The sequence below is a fragment of the Halyomorpha halys genome, unplaced genomic scaffold (genome assembly GCF_000696795.3).
Source record: "Halyomorpha halys isolate HHAL.00 unplaced genomic scaffold, Hhal_1.1 Scaffold689.1, whole genome shotgun sequence".
Classification (NCBI taxonomy): domain Eukaryota; kingdom Metazoa; phylum Arthropoda; class Insecta; order Hemiptera; family Pentatomidae; genus Halyomorpha; species Halyomorpha halys.
In genome coordinates, this window is record NW_027113663.1 from 560,182 (window position 1) to 572,834 (window position 12,653).

General features: G+C 32.0%; 1 protein-coding gene across 4 annotated transcripts in view; it reads left to right on the top strand.

Annotated features, from left to right (window-relative positions):
• Positions 1–12,653, top strand: part of LOC106685400 (Extracellular sulfatase Sulf1) — a gene marked incomplete in the record, with an annotated part of 308,543 nt that overhangs the window by 204,046 nt on the left and 91,844 nt on the right.

Genomic DNA, 12,653 nt, shown 5'->3' on the forward strand with positions numbered 1-12,653 from the left:
CAGCTCCTTACACTATCCTTACCACGTATGCTAATGACACATGTGTGCTCACAGTTAGTAATAACCCTTTGATTGCATCCCAAACTCTCCAGTCTGTGATATGGGACTTCCAATCTTCCAAAATATTAATAGATTACCTAGCCCTTCGATGGGTGGTGGGGTAAACAATATAAAAATAAAATGACTTCCGGGCACACTCAGCTCCTGGTGACGGTCACGTGACTTAAAACAGGGCGTGGCCTATTGATCATGTGAGTGGTTATGTTGAACTAAATTTGAATTTGAATCCCCCGCCATGGGGTCACGTGACCAAATACTTGCCTCTGATTGGCTGCCAATATAATAATGACCACGTGAGTGGTTAGGGGTAGGTCGATGTAAAAATTTAAATTAAAATCTCCCCCCCCCCACAATAGATCACGTGACCAGTGGTTAAGGTAGGTTTTTAAGCGACAGTACGTTTTTAACAAAAAACTATACAGAAAATAATTATATAAATAAATAAACTGATAAACTACACTAGCTTTGGAAAACATATTTTTTTATTTTATGAGCATAGCATTTAAGAGTATTAAAAGTTAAAATCTAAGAGTCAAAATTAAAAAATCCAACGCATTTCCTTAATTCAAAGTCTTCCTGATTATATTTCAAGTCCCCTGAATATTTAAAAAACCTTTAGAGAGGATGGTAAAATAATTAAATTATTATTTCAATTTTTTAAATCACAAAATTTACTTCCAAAAATATTACATTGAACAGATAAAAAACAAAATTGAAAACGTAATATTAAAAATATAAGCGAAAATAAATAAGAAATAAATGACGTTAATGATTACCGATTTTTGATGTAATTAAACAAAATAGTGATTTTAATAATTATAGTATTTTTTAAAAAAATATTTTGTGAAAAACACTGGACCTGATGGAAGGAATTGAAGGTCAACTTTGTATTGAGCGAAATTCAAAACATATAATTTATGCATAATGTCATGCAGCTGATTTTTTTTTGTTTTTTTTTAAATTTAAAAAACATCCAATAATTAGGCACTTCAACTCTTAAATTTTATAAGAAACATTGAATTGAGATTGAAAATAGTGAAATGTCTTTTCTATAAATTATTAATGCAATTCAGTAGACATATCTCTTTAAATTCCCATAAAGAATTGTAATGTTTTAATTCTTCCCTAGATGTGATGAGAACGTTTGCAGTTCGTTTTCTAACTCTTTTACTTTTTTCTGACTTTGAAATCGCATCGACATGCATTGAAGACAAGTGCAAGATGTGAGGAAGTAGACTCTTGGACCATGCCCAAGTTCATCTACCTTGACTGCCGATAGTCCTCTGTGATAGGTTAAGGAAAGTGTTTCAAAATTAAATAATTTTGTTTATTATTTTTTTTTTCTTTGAAACTTTGTATAAACTTCAATTCTTATCAGTGATCAAATGAAGAAATCTTAACCTATACTCATAACTTTTAAAAAACAACGTAAAAAAAATGTCTAAAGTAACGAAATATCTCTGAGTAGAAACTTAACGTTAAGTTTTCTATTACTATAATCTAATATCAAATTTACTATGTTTTTTTTATGTAAATACAGTTATAAATACCAATAAATAAATAGGAAAAATATTTTAATCCATTTATAATCCATGAAAATGTAATGAGGATTTTTATTTATTTATTATTATTATATTCTAATATTGCAGTTAAAATATTATAATTTAAATTTAAATTTTTGGTTATGTTAATATAAGGCATCTCAATTTAATTTATAAAAAGGAATTGATTTTTAAGTTGGAAAATGTAAATAGAGTGAAAAAAACATCAATTAAAGAAACAAAATATGTATATTTTCATTATGATCAAGTATTAAAATAGTATCATATATTTTGTTTTCGTTCTATAAAATGAACGCAGATTTTAACTTACTAAATCCGACAATGAAATTTCATCTTGCCCCATTTTGATACAATTTATTTTAAGGTTATTTTATCTTTAAAGAGGCAGGAAATGAAACATTTTTAGACGCAGAAAGCAAATTGGACCCAGTAGTTCCCAATGGAAGGTCCGCGAGAGGTTTGGAGTGGGCCACAAGAGCACATAGATATTTATCAAGATATATTATCAGAAAAGTTTTATGGTTTAGTTTTTATTTTGTATGAGTGTTAGTTAAAAGGTTTTGATAAGTAAATTCACAATAATAGTGCCTCAAAATGACACCACTTTGCCAAGTTGGAAGAGTGTGGTCCGCGAATGGGGACTTCTGTGGGTTGGGTATCACCGATTTAGTGAGATTCTCTAAGTCTCTTGAATGTCAGAGTGTTAGAGAACTAGATATAGCAGCAGTTATAAGAAATTATTATTATAGAACTAGGTTCCTACATGAACCGGGCCTCCTCCACCACTGCCCAGCAATCTCCACCAGCAAGATATCTTCCTCAACATCATTCAGCAGTCTGGTTCGGGAGCTTCGACTTCGTTTGGCATCCGGATCCCTAAAATGGGTCTTCTTGGGTATCCTTTATCGGGCATCCTCTTTACATTTTCTCTCCAACTTATCCAGGCTCTTCACAAATGACATAACAGTTACATCAGCTCCTCATTTCTTCTTCTTCAAATTCCAGTCAAAAACTCCTTCCCATATCTCCTCAATACCTTTCTCCCACAGTTGTCGAGCATACTTTCTCATTTTCTAGTCAAGGGCCATGTTACACACCGATACAGTTCCACCGACTTTACGATGGTTTTGAAGATAATAACTTTCTTTTAAAGAGTGTTAGAATAGAATAGCATCTATTTTCCGCTACGACTGGACTTTATTTCGCTCTCGACTTTGCTATCTGTAACTAGGTACTAAAAATGATTTACAGAACCAAAACTGTGATATCTGAATTTCACTATCCACTTTGGAAGGAATTAGCTCTGCGAAATTAGTTCTTATGGTACCTGCAATCAAACTCCAACAGTTAGTTAATCTCGGTCTGTTGTAATTAATAGATCGCGCGGGCAGCTTCAAGGACTGTAGCGCCAGCCGGAAAAAATAAATAAATAAATAACAACAAGTAAGTAATTAGAAAATAAATTAACAAAAATGAATCTACCTTTGGGTGGTCGTGGGCGCTTTCTTATTTATATATCAAGAAAGGGCTTGTCTTCCTGTGATTAATAATTTGCATTGCTCAATAGCGTTCAAATCTTTTTTCGTTGTCGGACCAGCCGCTCCCACGTATCAGGCTTTCTTGTTATTGTGGATGTTTTTCAAATGCTGCTAAACGTTTCATCGATAATTCAATACATCATTCACCTATCGTCAATAATTAAATAAAATATATATAAAAAAAAAAGTTGGTCTATTCATTCTGACATGATATGACTGAAATTTATTTTGCTTCTTTATATTCCCTTCGTAATCAGGAAATGAGAAAATTGACGAGAGCCGGACAAGTTATTCGTAATATATGATTAGTTTATGCAAATGTAATTATGTAAATTGTGGAATCAACCTCTACTTTAAATATAATCTTTAGTTGCAATATGTCCGATATGGAATAATAATCAATTAATCATGTTTCAATAAACGGAATGCATAATTAAGAGGAGATATATTTAAATTCAAAGATTTCATTAATATCATTTCCTTTTTAGCTACCGAAGTATTACTTAGGCATCTGTATCATTTAGGGTATTAGAATTATGCACTATGCACTCATTATATGTTTTCTACTTAAACACTACTGTTTAAAAATACATATGTTTTTATTTACATTTCTTAAAATGTTATTCTATTAAATTAGGTTACAATATATTATAAGTTAAATTGTAAGTTTATCAGTAATGCATACCTGATACTATTTTGAAATAATGAACGAAATTTAGATACTATACGAAAATCGTTTCTAATTTTTAGATGCAATTTATTTCTTGACGTCTCGGCATTTCAATCCCATCATAAGTACTATAATTGCTCTATAGGTAATAAAACATAAGTTAAATTTTATTTGATATTCATTGTTCCTTTATTATAAATGTGTTAAAAACCCGATCGACAATTTCCTATTTTTCAAGAGTATCAAAATGAAATTTGGAAGATCATTAAGTAATACCTCATGCAGTTCTAATGCGCGCTTAAATCTGGAATTTCTAAGGAAAAGGAGCATTTAAATTATGGATAATGTATAATCTAATGGAAATATTTTATTTCAATGATTTTTTCAATCCAAGTCGTAAATCGTCAAAATGGCAAACAATTTGTTACGGTTTTGGATTCATATTGAAAATAGTTTGGAAAATCGAATAATGTAAAGAGCAGATCCTAATTTAATTTCACGAAAGAAACTGTCATTAAAAGTGCTAAATAGAATCTGCTATCATAAAAATTCGTCGTCCAGGACTTAATTTATGATAATAGATTCTTATAGCAAATTAAATTCTCATATGATTCTATTCAACACGATCGAGTTTATGAACCTTTTGCCAGCAAATCGTAAAAAAATAAATAAAATTATTTGCGGTTCTTTGCGATTTACGCCTTTATTGGCGTGTCGGATCGGATATATCAGTATAAAATCGATCTAATATCATATTCTCTGATAGATCCATTCCCAAGAAATATTTCTTTCTATTGAAAAGCCCTCATTAAGTGCGTTGCGAAAGAACTGGAAGATGTTTCTAAGTCCTCTTTGACACCAAAAGAAACTTCATTCACCACAACTAAGATTTACCATGTTTCATTTTGAAATTCTCGAAACTCCCCCTCTCTTATAAGAGATGGGCTTCAATGGAGGCACAACATGCAGGTATACGATAGTTTCACTTATTCATTTATTTTAATACGAATGATATATATACTCTGTACAATATTTATTCCATTGTACTATGATTGTAGTCGGATGATTATTTTTGGTAATACTAAAAATAAGTCACTATACCGAGATATAATATTTCTGTATTCAAATGGAAATAAATTTATTCGTGCTAACTTCTTTTGAGATTCTTCTTTCATTTTATTTGAATCTTGTAGTCCTATCTTACTTTACGATGTTTGTATCTTGTTTATTTAGCCCTCATAAACATTGGGAATGGGTCTAAACGTAGGTGTCTAATGAATATCTTTTTCTCCTAGTTTTGAGTTCTCTTTTTTTGACCGCCATTTTCCTTCAAATTAGTAAATTCCTTCCTTTTTAATTTTCAGTATTTCATTGGTAAAACATTCGCTGAATTTATATGCATCCATTTGTTAGATGCGCGGCAACGCGCCTGTCTACCAACCCGGCAAAGGTTGTGAGTTCGAGTCCGGCACTACCCGGGATTTTTTCAAGCATAACGTTGTACAAAACTCAATCAAAGCCTCCCCCCGGGCATTTATGAGGCCCGTTAGCCAATGTGTGGCACTCACTGAAAATAGGCGTGGGAATGACACACCCACCCTATGAAAAAACCACGTCAAGAAACGTGCGATGTATTTCCTTAATTAAGGGACTTCCACGGTCTGTCGCGCCAATAATAATAATAATAAACATGTGGAATGGGTCGAAACGTTGGTGTCTTATAAATATCTTTTTCTCCTACTTTTGAGTTCTCTTTTTTGACCGCCATTTTCCTTCAAAATATTAGTTAGTAAATTCCTTCCTTTTTAATTTTCAGTTTTTCATTGGTAAAACATTCGCTGAATTTATATGCATTCAATTTTTACATGCGCGGCAACGCGCCTGTCTACCAACCCAAAAGTTGTGAGTTCGAGCCCGGCACTACCCGGGATTTTTTCAAGCATAAAGTTGTACAAAACTCACTCAAAGCCTCCCCCTGGGCATTTATGAGGCCCGTTAGCCAATGTGTGGCACTCACTGAAAATAGGCGTGGGAGTGACGCACCCACCCTATGAAAAAACCACGTCAAGAAACGTGCGATGTATTTCCCTAATTAAGGGACTTCCACGGTCTGTCGCGCCTATAATAATAATAATAAACATGTGGAATGGGTCGAAACTTAGGTGTCTTATAAATATCTTTTTCTCCTACTTTTGAGTTCTCTTTTTTGACCGCCATCTTCCTTCAAAATATTAGTTAGTAAATTCCTTTCTTCATAATTTTCAATATTTCATTGGTGAAACATTCGCTGAATTTATATTTACTTATTTTAAATTAAAGGGATACCACTCGTAATTAGAGTAAGAAATATAGCCGTCAATATTTCACTTATTACTCAGATAACAGCTATTTTACTTGAAGTAATGTTAGCTCGATCGACAGGGGGAGATATATAAGGACATAAACACACCGATATGCTAATATCCAAGTGCAAATTAGATCCTTTTTTCAATAATGATCCTGCCGACCCCATAACTCCATAACGGCGGACAGTTGAATAGGCCATCAATAATACGGGGCCTTCCTAGGATCTGTTCTGCTGACAGTTGGTGTGGGAGCTCTGACAGCAATATCTCTATCCTTGGGCCATCTAGCCTATCTAGGGGGTGAGGATTCGTCTCCCTGGGTAGGATGGATTTGGGAATCGTCGTCCATATAATATGAGAGGATGCGAACCGCGATTACCACTCATGCTCTAAGGACTCTTGGGCACTTGTAGAAATCTGTCGAAGAAACTTTGTTTTTCAAATTTAAATTTAATAGGTAGGTGATTACCTATGATTACCTACGGGATAAGAAAAAAAGGAGTTCCATTTTGCATGGAAAATAAATATAGAAATGTTCTAATAACATAGTTATTACGGTGGTCTTCTTATGAGTAAGGGAATTTCCAAGAATCGTCAATCAAGAAATCCTTTGTCGGTATCAGCCATATATCATAAAAAAAAAAAAAAAAAAAAAAAAAAAAGAAAAATAAATAACAACCACTAAGGAATGGAATCTTGAATAATGTGAGAACATTCTGTGACAGATAGGTTTACAGGTCCACTCATTTCGGTATGTCTAATTCATTTTCTTCGTACCCTCCTGACGCCTGAAATTAAAAACGGCATGAAACCCTCCACTCCCGCCCTCCGTGGTAGCCTTAATTATCTGCTTTTTTACAGACAATTACAGCGAGTAGGTTGGTCGATGTACGACATGTCACAATCTTACAAGAGGAGATCATAACTCATAAAAAGGCAACCCTTCTCCGCTGGACCCACCCCACTAAGACCCCCGGGGAACGACGGTTATATATCAGTATATCTCTTTAGAAATATTTTCTTATAACGGGAAGAGCATACTTTAAGATAGTTAAATTGAGTAATATTCAAAAAGCGCCTGAAATTTAAAAACTGCATGACCAATGCGATGTCATTATTATATCTAATTTTTTTTCTTCTAAGCTCCCAGGGTGCGTTGGGATGAAGTCATGATTAAAAAGGGGTTGAAGGTAGGTTTTTTTTTCTTACCTCCTTTATTGTAAATATATATAACAATATTAATATATTGTTATACATATTTATACATGTATGTTATAGATGTAACTGGTGCCCTTCCTTTGTCATATGGCATTATTGTTGGTCTGGGTCCAGGCCAGCGGTATTGAAGGTAGTCTCTTTTTCTACATTTTAAGAGGGGGCTGAGGAAATTTGATTATTTGGGAAGGGGCAGTCACTAATCGTTCCCCATCTTAACAGTAAGAAATTTGAAAGAATTTGATAAATAACGAAAGAAGAAAATAAATGATTTCTTGTATGCATAGTTTTATTTTTTTTTCTCCCTACGCCGCAGGTTCGTACCTTGCGGCCACGGTGTTTAGGTTCAATATCCTCTTTACTACTATCAGCAGCATAGTATTAATGAGTACGTCCTGGCCCCTGTTTTATTATGAAAGCTAATAGTATTGGTTCATAAATAAAATTATAGAAACTTCACTTAACACAAATATTATTTTTTCATAATAGGAACGAGTACTAGTGATACTATAGGAGTTAAAAAGTACTAAAGTACAAGTTACTGCAGTACAAGTCACTGTAATTGTATTAAGTATTAAGAGAACGAGTATACTTCTCCTGCTTTTTACGTAGCTGTTATGGTAATAATCAGGTTTTAAATTCACTTACCTATAAATGAAATATAATGTATATGGAAGTTTTGCTGTCTTGAATAAAACAGAAATTACTGTGCTGAAGGAATAATTTTATCGAAGTAGAATGGTCAGTGAAAATTGTTGGATGAGTACACCAATTTTAATATAGCAGTCACTACATTTTCATAGAACATCAAAGTTATAATTCCGTATCATTAGCCAATTCCTACTAATTTATTGCAAAGGTGGGCCACGCCCATGACAGAGGATGACGGGATGCTCTTACGAGATGCACCGCACAGAGGTTATGTAAGGAGGTGTAAGGCCCCGAGGAGCGACATCCCGAACAGGCTGGAGGAACCAGTTTTTTCCGTTATGTCACCCCTGTACTGTCCCTCCTTACCCGCCGCTTCTTTATATTTATTGCTCTTTTAGCGCCTTTGCCTAATATCTTAATACTCCTGATGATAAACAACCCATCCACTAGCGGCTGACAGGAGCAGCCCGCATCTAGGAACTGTAAGTGTCCGATTATTTATGCTGCAGCCAACTGGTGGGAAGTCTGTATGGTAAGGTCTTATCCATTGATGGGCATTTTTCTTCAGGCTCAGATTTACTCATTCATGAATGAACCTATGCATTAATATTTTTTATGGACTAATGTTGCTATTCTCAATGAGCATTTTATTTATTTCTTATTTTCATAAGGGAAAGGCTGAGATTGACAATACCTCAATATGAACAGTGGGAATGCAGAATAGTAAATTAACTTAGAATATTAATTTTTTTCTTAATGATTATATTTACTAAAAGCAAAATAGGTAATTAAGAGTTTCAATGAAAAATACCTTAAACTGAAAGATCAATATAAAAAATGCACAATTCTTTGTTATTTCAATTACTTATTTTTTATATGAGTGAAAACAAACAAATAAGAACTATTTCAGAATCATTATATTAAACAAAAAAAAAATTGATGATAGGTAACGTTGAGTTCCGAGTATCATGAAAAGGTTACATGTAGATTTACATAATTTAAATGTCTGAAAAAAAATTAGAACATTGTAACTTTTTTAACGAACTGGTGAATTTTTATTTTGAATTTCGGATTTTACATAACTTGAAAGGTAGAACTTCGAATTTGGAAAGAGGGAAGAGGAGGAATACAATTATTTAATAATGTCATCATTAATTTTTCTAATATTTTAAACTTGGTTTACTAAAATATTACAAGGTCCTCTGCACACCGGTTCAGAGGGACTTGTTACGACTTGAATCATGTATCTTATGTGATATATCCACGACGAGACGAATTTTCTTCTAGTCAGCTAGTATTTCATTAACTAATAAGGTCAATAATTATTTATTTAAAATATTACTAACTGTTGCTTCTTCAATTTTTAAAATATAAAAATAATAAAATTTATTAAAGAAATATAATTTACTTTTTATTTTGTTTTATATTTTATATTTGTTACTATTAAAAGAATATTGACATTTTGTGATTTTTTTTTTTTTTTTTTTACAGCCGAAAAATACTGTTATCTTCTTCACTAAATTCATCGACCATTACAAACACGCGAAAATCACTTAATCACTTATGATTAAGCGAGTTCACTTCACAGAGGCTCAAAACTCATTAAAAAAATCTGATTTATTTAATTTTTTTTAGATCATATTTTATAGTCAACTTTGTGCAGAAATTTTGAAATAACTCTTATATTAATAATTATGGACCTAATATAAGGTCCATTATAAAACGATTACTTAGGTATTTAAGAGTCGATAAATTCGGACCAAAAAAAAACATTCGGTTCCTACCCATGCTCCCGTATATCCAATAAATGCCAATACCATTGAATATAAGTCCTATAGGGGAGCTTCGTAATTACAAAAATACCAATACAATCTTCCATTTTGAAATAGGGTCCATATAATAGCGTTATCCCAAGATTCTTATTTTAGTTTTATTAATTTAAGTTGGAGTGCTTTTTTCTTTTTTTTAAATAAGAATACCTAAACTAATAATAAAAAAAAGGAGCTTATATTGGAAATCATTATTGCTCCAAATTTCTTTTTTAGATATATATTAAGAATTTTATTAATAAGAAGGATACATTAATTGTTGTATAATATTTTCACCTCTTTGAATCACTGCTACTCTTAACTCAAATTTAAATTCATGAATTTTTGAATTTAAATTTTTGGTTATTACCATAACATGGACAGATCGGTATTGTCTTCTACTTGATCTTGTTCTGCTAACAACTCTTGAGATTCTGTTGCGAATACCGGAAGCTTTAACTCTTAAAGCCCCAGAACTTTCCCTTGGAAGTTGTTTAGGCCCTAGGCTCCAACTGAATACTAACCAATTCCCTATTATGACACTGAGAGCTTGAAACTTCCTGTCATGTATTTGTTAATAATATTTTAAAATCGTGATTAATTGGAAGGAAATGATAATCATTTGAATTTAAAAATGAAAAAAAAATACTGAATGATGTTATCAGTTTGAATTATATTTGAAAATGAGCAGTATAACTACAAGCTTTCAAATTAGATCTAAAAAATACATTTATATTTTTTATTTTAATTATTAACTTTAATTTAAAAATGGTTAGACAATTATAAAAAGGTTATTAACGTGTTTGGAGCGTTAAGGCAAGAATGAAATTTCAAATGTGATATTTGCATTAAAAACTACTAAAGTATTTTTAAAAGTTGTTTAAACATTATGAAAAGACTACTTCTTTGAAGTACATTTTAACATTTTTTCAATTTTAATACAATGCAACATGATTAAGCTACATGTTATTGTGTCAATTGGTTACGATGTTAACATACCTGTAATCAGTAATGAAGAACCAACCAGTTGTAGATCCTAGGAAAAAGGAAACAATTATATTAATAAAAAAAATATCGATAACAACAATAAAAACACACTAATTTATGAGACTAACAATTAAATTAAAAACATTTTAAATTTAAAAATGCATATTTTAAATTCATTTCCCTAAGAATGAATATACACATGTTGATTCACACTAACCTCTGCAACAATGCACTCAAAAGATGAATTAAATGTCACTGTTATGACTCAACCAAAATCAAATCAAAATTAGAGGTTTCTGAGGGGGTGAACGTGTAAACTGGATCACCCTATATGTACATATAAATATTCTTAAATAACATTTTCACTCTGGGCCGTCCGTAGCTCAGTGGTTGGGCACAGACTTACCATTCTGAGATCTATTAGCGGTGCCGGTTTGAATCCGGCCTGAGGCGTAGACTTTTTTCATTGAGTGGTGGTCCCACAAAATGAAAAACTTGAACCATGGTTAGGCAGTATATGACTCCAATGGGAGTCTTGGGCGAAAAGAAACATTTTTTTCATTCCATGAGTTTATCGATTCAAAAACCAAAAAGTTTAGCAGAAGAAAGGATTAAGGATTCGGAAAAATGAAATGAAGTTTTATTAAAAATATGAACTTTGAATATAAATAATATCGCTAAACTTAGTTTACTTTTCATTGCCTTTATATTCTAGGAACTGACACTTCAATTGTTCTAACCCAACATAAATTACTAATGGCAGTTTGTTGCTGGAATATTTAAATGAAATTATTCCTTTAAGTTAAAACTTCAACTGAGGCTAAAATAATTTGAAGGTCACTACCTATCGATACACTTTAGCATAACATCTCACCGCCTGTTTGTCATCGGATTTTTACCGTCTTAGTAATGCCCAGGTGTATAGCATTGCAATCCATCTCGTCTAATGTAGAATCCTTTTGATGTGGTTCCGACAAGCCATACATTACATCTGTCAGCTTTACACGTCAATGAGTGACAGTAGACTACCGACCATCTTCATTGAGGATTCAAAAGCCAAATAAGATAAATTAATTTCAGAAAATGTACCTTAATGAAAGATAAATGGGTAATTAACAATTCTATTCCAATGACGGGAAACTAGGTGTAAAGTCCTCGGAGTAATGAAAAGCTCTTTTTAAAAGACAACTTAAAATACATTTTTTTTCACACCCTTCATTAAAATAGAATTAATAATTCATACATATTTATAACATGAAATGTATTATATATACTTTACTGAATTCCCCTTTGATTGCCTAGTGGCATAATAAGGAGTTGATACACCTTATTTATTTAAATAAATAAACTTTGTATTAGACGTTATTAAATCCAAATACGCCATATTCCATGAGAAACTCATCATCCTAATCCCTATCTAGCATTACTCATTCCCATAATTCTCCACGTAGATTAAAACGGTTGAAATTTATTTATTATTATTATTATTATTATTTTTATTTTATTTTCTTCCTCCTCTACGTTTTCTTATTTTGTTATAATTTAATTTATATATTTGCAAATATAGTGTAAATGAGCTCTATCATCCATATTACCATTGTCTAAAAATATGACAGAATGTCATATTACAAAATTAAAATAAATAAACATACTAATATTAATATCACACGTGCCTTGAGGATTTCCATCATTCTGAAATGTATAAAGATATTTGTGGAGGAAACCTGGATTTCTCTAGACCTTTATCCTCACCCACGGATTTGCCCACGTTCATCCAATATAAAATAATCGGGAAAAAACCAAACGAAAAAACATTA